This window comes from Gossypium arboreum, chromosome 9 (assembly GCF_025698485.1).
Source record: "Gossypium arboreum isolate Shixiya-1 chromosome 9, ASM2569848v2, whole genome shotgun sequence".
Lineage (NCBI taxonomy): Eukaryota > Viridiplantae > Streptophyta > Magnoliopsida > Malvales > Malvaceae > Gossypium > Gossypium arboreum.
In genome coordinates this window covers 14,091,697-14,107,603 of record NC_069078.1, presented here as the reverse complement: position 1 = coordinate 14,107,603, position 15,907 = coordinate 14,091,697, and the positions used below count along the sequence as shown (strand labels likewise).

At 36.0% G+C, this 15,907-nt stretch overlaps 2 non-coding genes across 2 annotated transcripts; one reads left to right on the top strand and one right to left on the bottom strand.

The window, feature by feature from the left end:
• The first annotated feature begins 7,162 nt into the window (after positions 1-7,162).
• On the top strand, positions 7,163-7,269 carry LOC128281128 (small nucleolar RNA R71). The gene has a single exon (XR_008271342.1). It is a non-coding gene; the product is annotated as a small nucleolar RNA R71 (small nucleolar RNA).
• A 7,463-nt stretch (positions 7,270-14,732) lies between these two features.
• LOC128281038 (small nucleolar RNA R71) lies at positions 14,733-14,839 on the bottom strand. The gene has a single exon (XR_008271255.1). It is a non-coding gene; the product is annotated as a small nucleolar RNA R71 (small nucleolar RNA).
• Positions 14,840-15,907: the final 1,068 nt, after the last annotated feature.

The following is a 15,907-nucleotide window of genomic DNA, read 5'->3' as shown; positions in this document are numbered from 1 at the left end:
TTGAAAGTTAAATATGGTCGCCCTAGTGACCAAATGCGTTAAAAGCTAATATATGGACAAATGATACGAATAAATTGACCTTTGAAATGTATATGGTTGCCGTGTGTATATATCGATTGAGAAGTAAATTTGTTTGATTTAGCTCAAGATCTTAAAGGAGAGGCGTCCAACAAGGGAAATCGAAGGTCATCGAGTAGCCGACTTGGAACTATTTTACCTAACACAAGGTAAGTCATTAAGCACGTATTTGATATTGCTTAAATGATTGTAAAATTTATGCAATTGTGTTTAATGGGATGATATATATATATATAAATGAAAATGTATGTGTATGGAGTGATGACAATTGTTGAATGTAAAAGAAATAGTGAAATGTGTAGAAAGTTTGCTTTCGGCACTAAGTGTCGGGCAATACGTGTGTACGGTGACGAGATTGGCACTAAGTGTGCGTGCTGGAAATATATGGCACTAAGTGTGCATGCTGGAAATATATGGCACTAAGTGTGCGAGCTCAAGGGCATGGCACTATGTGTGCGGGCTTAAATCGCATGGCACTAAGTGTGCGAAATTGAGTATTAAGCAATCGTAAAGCGCACTATATATATATATAAATATCTCCGATCGAACAATTATATGGAGGGTGTGTCTCTATCGAGTGAGTATGGACAGCGGATCGGGTAAGTACCTTGAGCTTATGACGAATAGGTAATACGTTCATGCTTGGGGTTGAATTTGGTAAGCCTTAAATCTATGTGATGATTGAAATTGTATGGTTGTGCTGGAAAATGAGTTAATGTGTAAAAATGCTTGATTATCTTGTTGTGTAGAATATGAAATGTGGATGTATGAATTAGTGCGAGATTGGACCGAAAGGTCCAAGGTATTATGGTATAGATTCGATATGGACGAGTACCTAGCCTCATTTGTTGTACATGTAGTAGTAACTTTATTAGTGGATTGACGAATGCTTATGACTTACTGAGTTGTAAACTCACTCGGTGTTTTCTTGTCACCCATTTTAGGTCTCTTGGACTCGTATTGTTATGTGTTCGGAACCGTCGTTGAAGTCATCACACCGCTGAAATCTTGTGGTATTGTTTTTTGTTGTTGAAGAACATTTGGCATGTATAGGCTATTATATTTTGTCGAATTGTGGGTTGTAAACTTTAAGCCATGTGAAAATGGCCTATGTGGTCGTCGAGTGGGATGCTAGAACCTATAGCCACGAGTCTTAGAAACTCAAATTTTGTTAAGGTGGCCATAATTTGTGTCATGTATGATGGATGATTAAGGCCAAGGAAAAATTCATGAAATTGGCATAGTCTACTGCAGTAACTGTTGCGGACAGCAGCAGTGAGGTGAGATTGAAAAATCACTAAAAATAGTAGAAGTAGAATTAAATAGTGAGTAAATTATGGAACTGAACCTTGATGAATCTATTTTTATATGGACGAAACGAAATGACCATATGAGCAGTATACTGGGAAATATTAAAGTTCTCGTGAGACAGGGCCAGAACGGTTTCTGGGTCCCCTGTCGCGACTTTGAAAATTTACCATAAATTATTCAGAAATAATTAGGAGTCATTCCTTATATGTACAGATTCCATTTTGAGTCTAGTTTCATTAGAAACAAACGGCACCAGTATTAAAGCCCTATACAGAAAGATATTCAAGTTGTAACGCGCGGAGGTCAGAGCAGTCGATCCCTGTAACATGGGTGACTTTAACTAATAAACTGTACCAATTGGCCCCACTAAAAATTCTAAAAATAAATCCATGGATGGGTATATGAGTCTAAATTCAGGGAAAATTTACGAAACCAGTTTCCGAGTTTTGGAACTTGAGATATGATTTTTAAGGCGACGGTGACGCAGTTTTCCAGCCTGTCCAGAAATGCCAAATTGGTCGGTACTTTAAGAGGATTTGTCTCGTTAACCCCTCGTGTCCGACACCGGCGTCGGTCACGAGTTAGGGGTGTTACAAGTAATCTATATTAAACTCTCTAGAGCATATGCTATGGATAGGATTTAGCCTAGATTGGTAATCCTACTGTTAAATGTAAGGCTCAAGAATGTGCCTTTTTATTATGTACCCTAATGGGTACTTTTGCACATATTACTTGAACATCCATCGAGATTTCAATAGTTTTACGGAAAAGACCCTAGAAGTGTGGAAAGGTGAAATTAATGGAAGTTTGTAATGTGATGAGCTCATCTATGTTTACTTGATATTCATATGAGATTATCTGACCAACTTGTTGAATAAGTGTATGTGTTTAGGTAACTTATCCAAAATCGATAGAATGTAAATTTATGTATGCTTGTATTAATAAATAAGACAGGTAAGTTTATTTTCTGTTATACAAACTTACTAAGCATAAAATTCTTAGTTCGTTTAATTTTCCCTGTTCTATAGTGCTTAAAGCTCGCGAAGGTTGGAAGTCGGTCGGAGAAGTCATCACGCTATCCATTATCTCTTTTTGGTACAAATAGAAATCTCATTTTGGTATAATGGCATGTATAAGCTTATTTGGCCAATGATGGCTTGTAATTGTTTTGTAATCTAGCCATTGGAGTGGCTAGTGGTGGCCTAAGTTTGGCTATTTTTGACATAATATTTGGTAATTACATAAGTGTTCATTATGTAGCAGTTTGTTGGAATTATCTTAGCATATAAGTTTATGATAAGAGTAAGTTTATATCCTTTGATGCATGAGATAATATCACATGATTGATGGCTAAATTTATGTGAGTATGACATTGGATTGGTAGATATATGCTTGTAAGTTTTGGTACAGGAAAATGGTAAGTTTTGGGTGACAAATGAGGCTAGGAAATGGCTTTATTTTGTCCACATAGGTAGACACAAGGGCATGTGTCTTACCCGTGTGTGACACACGACTTGTCCCATGGGAATGTAGTCCAGCCGTGTGTCCCCTGCAACTTAAAAATGAGAAACAGAATGCTCAAATTTGGGTACACGGGCAGTGACACAGGCGTGTGTCTCAGCAGTGTGGTTGACACAGCCTTGAACATAGGCATGTTACACGGTCGTGCGAAAACTGCACCTAAAATTCAAAAATAAAATTCGCCACACGGTTTAGCACACAGGCATGTCCCTAGACCACACGGGTGTATGATCCCTGCAACCTTGGAAATTTTTTGAAATGTTGCGAAAAATTTTATGAGTTTTTGATTAAGTCCCAACTTAATTGTAATGCTCGTATTAGGCCTTGAGGGTCTAATTAAGAGACGTTTTAAATAATCTCGGTAATTGAATAGTAATTTATGTAAATAAATTATAAAGTGTTTTGAATGTTTCAATAATACGCTGAAACCCTGTTCTAACAACGGATACGGGTTAGGAGTGTTACTTGTTATTTGATAACATAGGCTAGTTGAACTCAGACTAATTGCACTGGACGACCATTACCCACACATACATCATTCATACATTACTGAGGAAGATTACTTACCTTAAATAGTTGCATTGTTCTGCATTTTTTTTGGGAAAAATTGGGATTCATATACCAATTTTCCTTGCAAATTCCTATCCAATCTGCCCCATCTCCTACGTCCACCGTATCACCCACTCTAAGCTTGAGATGTTGCTTCCCTCTTGCCCTTTTTGAGCTTTTGTAGTTGTTTTTCTTTTCAACGATGTTGGGACATCCATCTTCTCTTTCCGGCATTTGTTCCAGACTTGAATCTGCTTTTCCTGAAGTTTAGTATATTTAGTGTATATCAAGTCCCCATTTAGACAGTTGGTCGACTTTATGAATTGCTCAGTTCTTTTCATTAAAACTCCTACCTTCTTGTATAGTGGTGTCACTGAGTGAAGAAAGAAGACCCAACTTACTGGCCGCTAATACAGCGTTTCATGTTCTCATAGATCCATATCCCGGTACAAACTTTTTTTTTCAAAATTGCATATAACAACACAGCTCAGAAAGTATTGACGTCAGAATCATTTAAAGTAGGTGTTATTTGAGTATACAGAAATTGCATCCATATCTTTACTATAGGAAACATAATTGCTTGATAAAGGACGTTGGGACATTAGTGCCTAGCCGATGCTTCCATTGACTCCTACCTTCGATTAAATAATTACTATAACGTCCATATATGTTCTTAAAGTATGTTAAATTAGTATTTTTGACAAAATTGGAATCATAGTATGGAGCATTATAGTATTCACAAATTGCTAGAGGAGTGACGAGAACCGCTTTTCTCCTAATTGTTACGTGTTCCCAAAATTCATCATAAGCTCTCCTAGATTCTTGATCTTTAAAGGAGGCATGAAATTCTTGTACTACAACCTTAATAGTAGGTTCTTTTGGGTTTGCACAAAAACATTCCCACCTATGGTATCTTTCTGATGCCTAAATTTCTTTGGAAAGAAGCATCAATGAATCAAACCCCTTTTCTTAAATGAACATTTTTCTTTGTAATTCTAGGAAAAAATTCCATGTTCAGGTTTGGAAAATTAGAGGGGTTAACATCTTTGATGCCTCTTCCTCAGTAGTTCGTCTAGTCTTCCAAGGTGACATGATCTAGTGTTTTTCCTAAACAAACTGCAACAATTAAGCAATGTAACGGTAAATTATAAACCCTTAACCTTGTTACAACGTTTACTTCTATATTCTTGGTAGAAGTCCGTTACTTTGGTAGTCACTCTATAATGTACTTGCAAAAGAAATTTGAAGAAAGAAAACAAGAGAAAAAGGACAACAAGTTGAAGAGAAAGAAAAATAGTTTTGAAAAATAGTTAGAGACGAGAAGGAGTAAGGTTTTCTGTGTTCCAAACTCTATTTTGAACCTAATAAGGATGTTTTAATTTATATAGTAAAGGAGAACTAGGGTTTAGCTTGGTGAGTCATGCGTTGGGCCGGGTTAAAATTGCATATTTTTTCAACAATATTGTGACACATGGATTCCATGCCACGACACCCTTGGCAGGTTACTGTTGTTGCAACGCCAAAGTTCAATGTCATAACACACTTTGAAAATTTGGGTTTTTTGGCTACTGTCCTCAATGTTGCGACATAAGAGTATCCATGTTGCGACCCAAAGCTGAAATTTTAAATTTTCATCCCCTGTTGCCAATGTTGCAACATGGGGGCTCCATGTTGCGACACTGGCTCTATTTTTGGCCCTATTTCTTATTTTTCAAAGTTTTTGGCACATGCATATCTTGTTTCCTAATCACCCTAATACAAATAAGTCCTAATCTACTTATTTAATTATAATTTATGTCCTATTCCAACTTAATTAATAGTGTTTAAGTTTATAAAAAAATTAAAATACAATAATATACAACATGGTAAGTATCTCGGTCGTAATCTTTTAACGTATGGATTCCAGATTCATCTGAAAATTCAATTAACCTATTCATAGACATCTTCCTTTCCATTTTTCCATCTAAGTTCGTCCAGACTCCATCGTGCCACTCCACAGTTCTTCATTTATCTTGCTCCTTAGCCTTACTTATTTATCACAGAATATACCTTGCTCGAATCAAGTTCGTTAGGGGTACTTGCAAATATATCATAACAGTTATCCCCTAAAATGTCCTTACATCCCTCATTTTATGGATTACTTCATTTAAATATTTTAGTTTCACCATTTATTGTCATTTTTAGTTCATTATTCTCTAAGTCAAATGTGGACCTAAATGTGGCTAAGAAAGGTCTTCCTAGCAAGATAGAGATCTCACGGTCTTCTTCAAAATCTAAAATTACGAAATCTATTGGGATGATAAACATATGCACTTTGACTAACACATTTTCAAGTACACCTTTTGGTTGTATCGAAGACCTATCAACTAACTGTATTGTGATATTAGTGTTTTTAAGTTCCCCTGACCCGAGTTTCTTATATGTCGATAAGGGCATCAAGTTGATACTGGCTCCTAGGTTATATAGGGCCTTGCTAAAATGTATATCCCCTATCTCTATAGGAATTGTGAAGCTACCTAGGTCTTTTAATTTTAGGGGTATCTTTTTTTGTGATTATCGCACTATAGGATGTGTTTATGTTAATTTGTTTTACCATTTTAATTTTCCTACACCTAGCCATTATTTATTTTAAGTACTTTGCATATTGAAGAATTTTATCTATTATCTCGATAAGGGGTAAATTAACATTAAGCGATTTGAATAATTTTAGGAAACTTACAAACTTTGTTTCATCCCTTTTTTATTTGTCCTTTAGCCGTGAAGGGAATGGTACTTTTGTAAGGACAGGTTCCATGCTTTTCTCAAGTTTCGGCTCAACTGTCACTTTAGCTACCATCTCGGGTTCTTCTTCAGTGTCATCTTCACAAGGGGTATTATGAAATATCTTTCAAATCTCTTTTGTCCTCCTCTTGAGTGGTATCATATGGGTTACTCAATACTTTTCCTGAACGGAATGCAATTGCTTTCACTTGCTCCTTCCCATCTCTTCAAGGGTTATTCTCAGTATTGGAATACTAGTGACAATTTTCCTTTTGATATCTCTTATCATACTCATCAATTGGCTCATCTAATCTTCCAACTTAGTCAATGTAGTTATGGTTTGAGTGCACTTAGACTACACTTGTCTCATTTCCATCTTCATTGACTACATTTCCCCCCTCTATGCATTCCAGCCTTTAACCACATGCAGTATGGTCATTCACGTTGGTCCTCTCTTGACCTTTCTACAAATAAGGAGGTTGGTAGGTAGGATTTTTTTATTAACATTACCTCCTCCTCAATTTCCACCCGATCTCAAATTTGGATGATCTTTCCATCCGGGATTGTAGGTGTTCAAATAACGGTTTCCACCCCTATTTCCTATGTAGGTCATATCCTCAAACTAATTCTCAGGATATTGGCTGATTTTCCTAATTGATTCATTCATCATAGGTCTAGTAGATGTCGACTCCAACCGGTTAAACTTGTGGAATATTTGTTGTTACTTGTCTTCCTCATGGATAGCTTTTGCTGTAGGTGGTCTCAAACCATAGGTACAATTTCATTTGGCCAATGGCAAGAGTTCATGGCCATGTTCTCAATCAGCTGATAGGCGTCCTCATATGGTTAATTCATTAATGCTCCTTTTGCGACTTTATCTAGTCTTGGCCTCAAGTTTCCATCTAATCCATTGTAGAACATCTGGAACCTTAACCATTAAAGTAAACCATAATGAAGGTATCTCTGTATGAGTAATTTAAAATGATCCCAAGCTTCATAAAAAATGTCTCCTCCTATCTGTTTAAAGTTAGTAATGTCTCTTCTTAGTTGGACAGTTTTGTTGATAAGGAAGAATTTGTGCAAAACATTTTTCGGAAGCTCGTTCCATGTGATAATTGACCTTGATGCTTGCAAGTCTAACCAAGAAAAAGCATTATCGATTAAGGAGAAGGGGAACAACCAAAGATAGATAGTGTCATCGATGTAACACCCTTAACCTGTATCCATTGCCAGAATAGGGTTTCGAAGCATTACCAGAACATTCAGAACATTTTACAAATAATTATTGTGAGTTACTATTTATTTACCTAGATCATTCATAATGTCCCTTGATTGGGACCTCGAGGCCCTATACGAGCATTAGAATTGAGTTGAGACTAAATCGAGACCTTTAAGAATTTTTCGTGACTTTTCAAAATTTTTCCAAGGTGCAGGGCTCACATGCCCGTGTGGTCCAAGGGACACGCCCGTGTGACCCTGGGACACGCTTGTGTTGGAGTCCGTGTTCGACCCCATGTAACTCTCTAACTTGCACACATGGCTATGCCACACGCCCATGTGCTAGGCCATGTAGTTAATTAATTCAATTCGAAAATAGGTGCAGGTTTCACATGGCTAAGGCACAAGCCCGTGTTCTCGGCCATGTGGCACACACGGCTTAGACACACACCATTGTATCTGTCCGTGTGCCCAATTTTGAACATTTTGTTTCTCAAAATTAAGGTATAGAGGACACATGGCCTAACCACATGCCCATGTTACCAGGTCGTGTGTCACACACGGTCTAGACACACGCCCGTGTGTTTGCCTGTGCCATTTGTAGCTTCATTTCTCACCCAAAATTTCACCCAAGACCTGCATTTGAAACACACATCCAATACCAACCAATCTAAGCATTCAACTTTGGCAAATTTCATCATTCACAAGGCATATCACTACAAGCATACATGATTACAACCTTACCTTAGTTTAACTTAGGCATTCACAACATTTGATCAACTATTCTTAACATAACACATGTGTATATATGTATATCATAATAATCTACTTAGTCATACCAAAATGAACCATTACTAGCCATTCCAATAGCTAGGTTACAAAATAACATTTCAAGCCACTATTGCCCAAGTTGTCCTATACATGTCATTATACCAAAATGATTTTTACTAAGTATACCCAAAATGACTAGTTGATAGTGTGACAATTGTAACAGTCTGATTTTAACCCTAGTCGAAATAGTGGTTTCGGACCACAAACCAGAGTCTGAAAAATATTTTAATATTATTTTCTGTTTCTGTGATATGTGAATTTACTGAAAATTTCTGTGATTTAATTTATCTGTTTCTATGCTTAATTATGAAAAAGGATTAAATCGCATAAAGTGTAAAAGTTGAGTGCTATATGCTAAAGCACCTATTTGGCTTGGCTTTTAAAATAAAGGTCCTTGCACGTCAATTGGACCATTGTACTAATGCATGGACAAATATGGACATGAGTTGGTAGAGATTAATGTTATGTCATTAAGGGTAAAATGGTAAAAGGTGATTATAATGTTATAATAATAAAATGAAAACATGAAAGTGACCATATTATCACCTGGTTCAGCCGAAATTAAGAGAAATAAGAAGCCATTGAAGCATTTTGATGTTCGGCTAGTGCATGTCTTAATAGATCAAGAACAAAGAAAATCATACTTAGACCGGGGGAAGTCCAAAATAGTTGAATAGACGACTCGTTTTATCCGAAATTCGTCCAAGGTAAGTCAAATTACAATTACGTGTTAATTGAAATAAATTCTGCACATATAAACTGTAATCTGTATTAGATGGCCTTGAGTGCCTGATGAATATCTTTGGAGTAAAGTATGATAATATGATAATATTTGAAAAGCTCTTTATGTTCCTAAGCAAAGTTGACATCTGTTTGAGACATTGTGTAAGACCGTGTCTGGGACACAGGCCTCGATTGAGATTTATGTATAAGACCGTGTCTGGGACATCGGCATCGTATCTGATTTCGTGTAAGACCCTGTCTGGGATAGAGGCATCGCTATTGAGTTACATGTATGACCACGTCCGGGACGTCGGCATTGTACTTGTTTATGAGCGTCTGTATTGTTTCTGACCTGTCTGATGATAGCGTACAAAGACTAAATTTGAGTATATGAAATGTATAACCTATGCAGTTACGTTTGTATCGTACTAAATTTTGGAATATGAAAAACTCTGTCACTATAAAATATGTATGCAAATGAAGTATAACATATATGCAAACAAAGGAGCGTGGTTAAGTTTATGAATTATTCTATGAAATGGTTATGAATCTTTATGGTTGAATTGTACTCATATGCTTTAGTAGTTAGACCAATTTTATTTAGCTTACTAAGCTCTTTGTAGCTTACTCTGTGTGTTTACTGTCTGTTTTACAGTTATCGTAGCTACTGAAGGCTCGGGGATAGTTAAGGATCATCACCACACTATCGATCTTATTTTGGTACTTTTGAAAGTGTACATATTTTAAAGTATGGCATGTATTGGCTAGAAGGTCTATGTATATAAGTTTTGTTGTATATATATTATGCCATGGGAGTTGGCTAACAAATGAAAAGTTTGTGTATAGTTTGGTGTATGCTTGTAATGTGTTAAGTTCTAATGTGTTTCGGTCATTCTTAAGCATGGAACTGGTTGGAAATTTTGGTATGAATGTAGTATATTATTGCTTGTAGGATTGGACCCAAAAAGGGGTGGCAAATTGGCTTAAATCAAGCCTGCATGGTGCCACACGGTCAGGGGACACGGGCGTTGTCATGTGGTCGTGGGCTAAAGTAAGTAGCTAGCCAAGTATCACACGACCATAGCACACGGGCGTACCTATTGTCCGTGGGTGAAAGTCAGTATGGTTACCCTGTTTTGGCACGGCTGGTTCACATGGGTGTGTCTGATACCCGTGTGAGGCACACGGCCTGATTACACAGACGTGTGACCTCAACAAAATTGATAATATTTTCTATGTTCCGAATTTTATGAATGTGTTCAGTTTAGCTCTAACCGTTCTTAAACGTATGTTTTAGGTTTCGTAGACCATCTTAAGAGATGATTGCTTATGAAATGATATTAAATAATATCTATGATTCTGAATTGGTCTGAAATGTTTTGTCTGTCTGGTAATGCCTCGTAACCCTAATCCGATATCGGTTACCGGTTAGGGGTGTTACAATGATGCTCCAAAGATCTCGAACCTTCAGGAGCTTCCGAGCACTATAAAACAAGGGAAAATAAAACAGAGTAAGCATTACATGCTTAGTAAGTTCGTATACATAAACTAAACTTACCAATCCTGTTTATTAAATCTAAGCATACAATGTCATCTTTCCATCCATTTGGCTAAATTGCCTAATCACATACATTCAATCAAACATGTTAGTCACCAAAATCTTCATATCAATCAAATAATATAGATTAGCTCATCAAGCAATATTCTTTCAAGTCATTATCATTTCATCTCAAGATTTTCATGCCATGTCAAGGGTTATTTTCGACAATGAATTAAGTTTGGGGGTGTGGAAACACGAAAATTTACACACTTTTTCATGCCCTTGTTACATCACATAGTCTTTTATGTGCTTATTAGATTTAATTAATCATTTGAATTGACATAAGGATATGTACAAGAGATTATTTTGATTTAATAAGTATATAGTGCAATAAAATATTTGCCTATTTAAGATTTGTTCAATCGGTTGAATTGACATTGGGATATAGTCAAGATATGAATGGATTTTTGTAAGTGAGTATGTTCATAAGTTAGTAAATTACCGAGTTGCTGTGAATTTATTTGTAACAATATAAATATGATTTTAATAATTCTAAGTTAAGAAATGTAATTTATCTAACATAATTATGCCATCTTGCGTACATTTGAGATTTATTTATTTAGTTTACTTAGTTTAAAATCTTAGTTTTTAATCACCCTCTTCAAACAAATTTTTTTTCCACTGAAGTGTTTTAAATAGCATTCATAAACAATTCTTTTCACAGTCCCTGTGGGTACGATTGTAACGCCCCCACGCCCGAGACCATCGCCGGAGTCGAGTATGAGGTGTTACTAAACTTAGTTTAACATTTTTAGAACTTTGGATTATTGTTTCTACATTCACAACTTTTAAGCTAATTGCGTCACAGTCACAAGAAAAATCATATCTCGAGTTACGAAACTCAAAATCCAGATCCGTAAATTTTCCCTGAATCTAGACTCATATACCTATCTACTAATGTTTTTCTAGAATTTTTGGTTGGGCCAATTAGTACAGTTTATTAGTTAAAGTTACCCCTGTTTCAGGACTCGACTGGTCTGACCTCTGTTTACGACGAACCACATTTCTCTCTGTACAAAATTCATATGACTATGATATTTGTTTCTACTAAAACTAGACTAAATAAGGATTCTGAGGATATAAAATATACCACCTAATTATATCCTTATAATTTATGATGAATTTCTAAAGTTGGAACAGGGGATTCAAAAACTGCTATGACCCTGTTTCAATAAAATTCAAATATCTTCTAACATATAATTCCTTTACCTGTTTCATTTGTTTCATGTGAAACTAGATATAATAAGATTCAATTTAATATGTAGTCCATCACCAAATTCAATTTCTATGATTTTTAGTAAATTTTCAAACTTGCGTCAGTGTTGCTGTAGTATTCTGTTTATGGCAAATTTCATCCTTTTTATGAGTTTTTATGCACTAAGTATCTTAATAGTTTTCCTTAACATCAAACATAATCTACACTAACCATTTTCATAATTTATCATGATCAAGCATTTCCTCAACCATTCCACAACCATACCATAAGATCATTTACACAAAATAGGTATATTGCTATACATGCCATACTTAAATTTACAAGCCATTTACCAAAAGTCTTTAGGATAGTGTGGTGAGCCTTGACCTATCCCGACTCTGAGCTGGCTTGTCCAAAACTACAATGAGTAAGAAGGAGGAGTAAGCATAAATACTTAGTAAGTTCATATGCAAATAATAAGTAACATAACAAACAGTTATACCAATCAACATTAGCATACATCACTAAAACACATATCACATTTCTGATCATTTTTCATCATCTTATTACCTTATAGTGGTTGTATCAATACTCAACACGAGAGTTAAATACATACCTGTCCAAAATAACCATTTCACATCACTCACCAATACTTCTCTTTACATCTCGAATATTCCTCCATTGAGTAGAACTTTACCCGTTGAACACATCGGAATATAATTCGGATACATGGATAATTTGCATATAAGTGCCACATATTCAATCAAGCAATCATGTAACCTGCCCATAAGTGAACTCAGACTCAACTCAACGAGCTCGGGCGTTCGCATCCATAAGTGAACTCGGACTCAACTCAACGAGTTCGGACATTCGCATCCATAAGTGAACTCGGACTCAACTCAACGAGTTCGGATGCTCAACCATCCTAGTGACATGTCACTTGTATCCTAATCTATTCCTAAGGTTCAAACGGGCTTTTTCCTCGAACACTTTTCCTTGCCATCTTCCGTAGAATGCCGAAATCAATACTCGGTAACAATTATATTTAACAAGTAGTTCACATAATTTACATAATATTTGAAATTAACCACAAAGCATACATTTCATAATGAAATTCAGCATAACACATAATTAATATCAATAACTTAAAAATAACAATTATGCTACATTATTTACACATGAACTTACCTTGGTACCAAAATACAAAGATTTTGCAATTTAGTCCACAATCTTTTCTTTTCCTCGATTGAGGTCGATTCCACGTCTTTCTTGATCTAAAATAGCACATTTAGCTTATTTAATACTCACATTATCAAATTAATCCTTAACTCAAATTTTGGCAAAATTACAATTTTACCCTAAACTTTTGCATATTTACATTTTTGCCCCTAGGCTCTGGATTAAACTTTATTCCTTATTCTTATGTTTTACAACATGCTGATCACTTTTCTCTTCTATGGCAACATCAAATTCTCACTCTAACATGTACTTGTGACTATTAGGTATTTTTACCGATTAAGCCCTTTACTCGTTTTTGCTTAAAATCGAGTAGTACAAGTTGTCTAACATAATTTAAAACTTCATATTCTATCATAAAACATCAAAATACACAAATTTCACCTATGGGTATTTTTCCAAATATAAACCCTAGGTTAAATTATTGCTAACATAAGCTTTATCGAGTTCTGGGATCTCAAAACGTAAAAATCATTAAAAGCGGGCTTGGAATCACTTACTATGGAGCTTGGAAGCTTGAAACAAACCCTAGCTATGGAGAACCCTTGAAATTTCAGCCTAATGAAGAAGATGGACAAAATTGGCTTTTAATTTTGTTTTAATTCATTTTAATAACTAAATGACCAAAATACCCTTACTACTAAACTTTCCAAAAATTCCTTCCATGTCCTAATTTTGTCCATGAACTTAAAATTGGTCAAATTTCTATTTAAGACCTCCTCATTAATATTCCAAAACAATTTCATACTAAAAACTTCTAGAATGCAAGTTTTGCAACTTATTCGATTTAGTCCCTACTTTCAATTTAAGCACTTTAGGCATAGAATTTCATCACGAAATTTTCACACAATCATGCAATCATATCATAAACCTCAAAATAATTATAAAATACTTATTTCTATCTCGGATTTATGGTCACAAAACCACTATTCCGATTAGGCCCTAATTCGGGATATTACAACGATAACCCGAGATTTACTTGTCACTTTATTACTTGTTGCGATTGTGTACACTTGCACATTTCCGTCATTCCAAGTTTTTGGCGCAGTTGCTGGGACTATTTTAAAAAGTCATTATTTGTGAATTTGTTAGTTTTGCATTTTGGTTTATTTTTCTGTTCAAATTTTAACTTATTTAACTTTTCTGTGATTATTTTAGGTGTTTATGAATATTGACTGAATTATTAATTTACTCCCTATAGACCCTGAGATTGAATGAACTTTTTGACAGCGAAGAAGACAAGCAAGTCAGAGAAGGACCGAAGAGATGAACTTCGAAAATTTGAATCAAGGAAACGGAGCAAACCCTGCTCAAAATCCTATCCTTATTACTGATGATAGGGATAGCGCTTTAAGACAGTATGCAGTGCCAATGTTTAATGATCTTAATCCGGGTATTAGGAGACCCAAAATTGAGGCACAACAGTTCAAGCTGAAGCCAGTCATGTTTCAGATGCTTCAGACAGTGGTCCAATTCAGTGGAATGCCTACAGAAGATCCTTACCTACAGTTAAGATTTTTTATGGAGGTGAGTGATTCTTTCAAGTTAGCCAGAGTTCCCAAAGATGCATTACGATTGAAGCTGTTCCCATATTCACTAAGGGACAGAGCTTGAGCCTGCTTGAACCTATTGCCGCCAAATTCAATTTCCACATGGCAAGAGTTAGCAGAAAGATTCCTTATGAAGTATTTCCTACCTAGCAAGAATGCTAAGTTGAGAAATGAGATTACTGCCTTCCAACAAATGGATGATGAGCCCTTGTATGAGGCATGGGAAAGGTACAAAGAATTATTATGAAAGTGCCTTCATCACGGAACCCCACATTGCATCCAACTTGAGACATTTTATAATGGTCTCAATGCCCACACAAGGATAGTAGTGGATGCTTCTGCTAATGGTGCTCTCCTTTCTAAGTCTTATAATTAGGCTTATGAAATCATTGAGAGGATTGCCAGCAATAATTATCAATAGCCAACCAATCGAGCAGCGTCAGGAAGACGAGTTGCTGGAATACATGAAGTAGACGCTCTTACTTCACTCGCATCTCTCGTAGCATCAATATCCTCAATGTTAAAAAATCTTACTACTAATGGGTCTAATAGTTTTGCAGCACAGCCACCCAATCAATTTGAAAAATATAGCCTGTGTCTATTATTGGGAAGGACATTTGCTTGAAGAATGTCCATCGAACCCAGAATTCATATATTACATGGGTAACTAGAACCAAACTTGAGGAAGGCAAGGACTATAATCCAATTTCTATAACCCATCATGGCGAAACCACCCAAATTTCTCCTAGAGTAACCAAGGGACTAGACCTAGTAACACATATGCCTAACCTAGATCAACCCAGCCACCTAGTTTTCCCTAACAAGTTCAGAAACCAACCCAAGCTGAACCATCCAATGGTTTAGAAAATTTGTTGAAGGCATACATGGAGAAGAATGATGCCTTAATTCAAAGCCAAGCAACTACATTAAAAAACCTAGAAAACCAAATGGGGCAGCTTGCGACTGAACTCAGAAACAGACCACAAGGTACTTTACCTAGTGATACGGAGAATTCGAGGAATCCAGGGAATAAGCATTGTAAAGAATTAACATTGAGGAGCGAAAAGACATTAGAGCCCAACACCGTTAAAGTTCAAAAGGAGCTAGTTGATGCTCAAGACTCAGAGGACATTCAACCGAGTGTCGAAATTCCAGTTTCACAAGAACCAGAATCTGCAAAATCTGACAAGGTAACTTCAGAACTAGCTATTTCTGATCAACTAACAACTTTGTTAAACGCAAAATCACCACAGAAGATGAATCAACCAGTTCCAGTAAAGAAACCTCCACCATCCTACCCTCAAAGACTTCGAAAGCAGAAGCAGGAAATTCAAT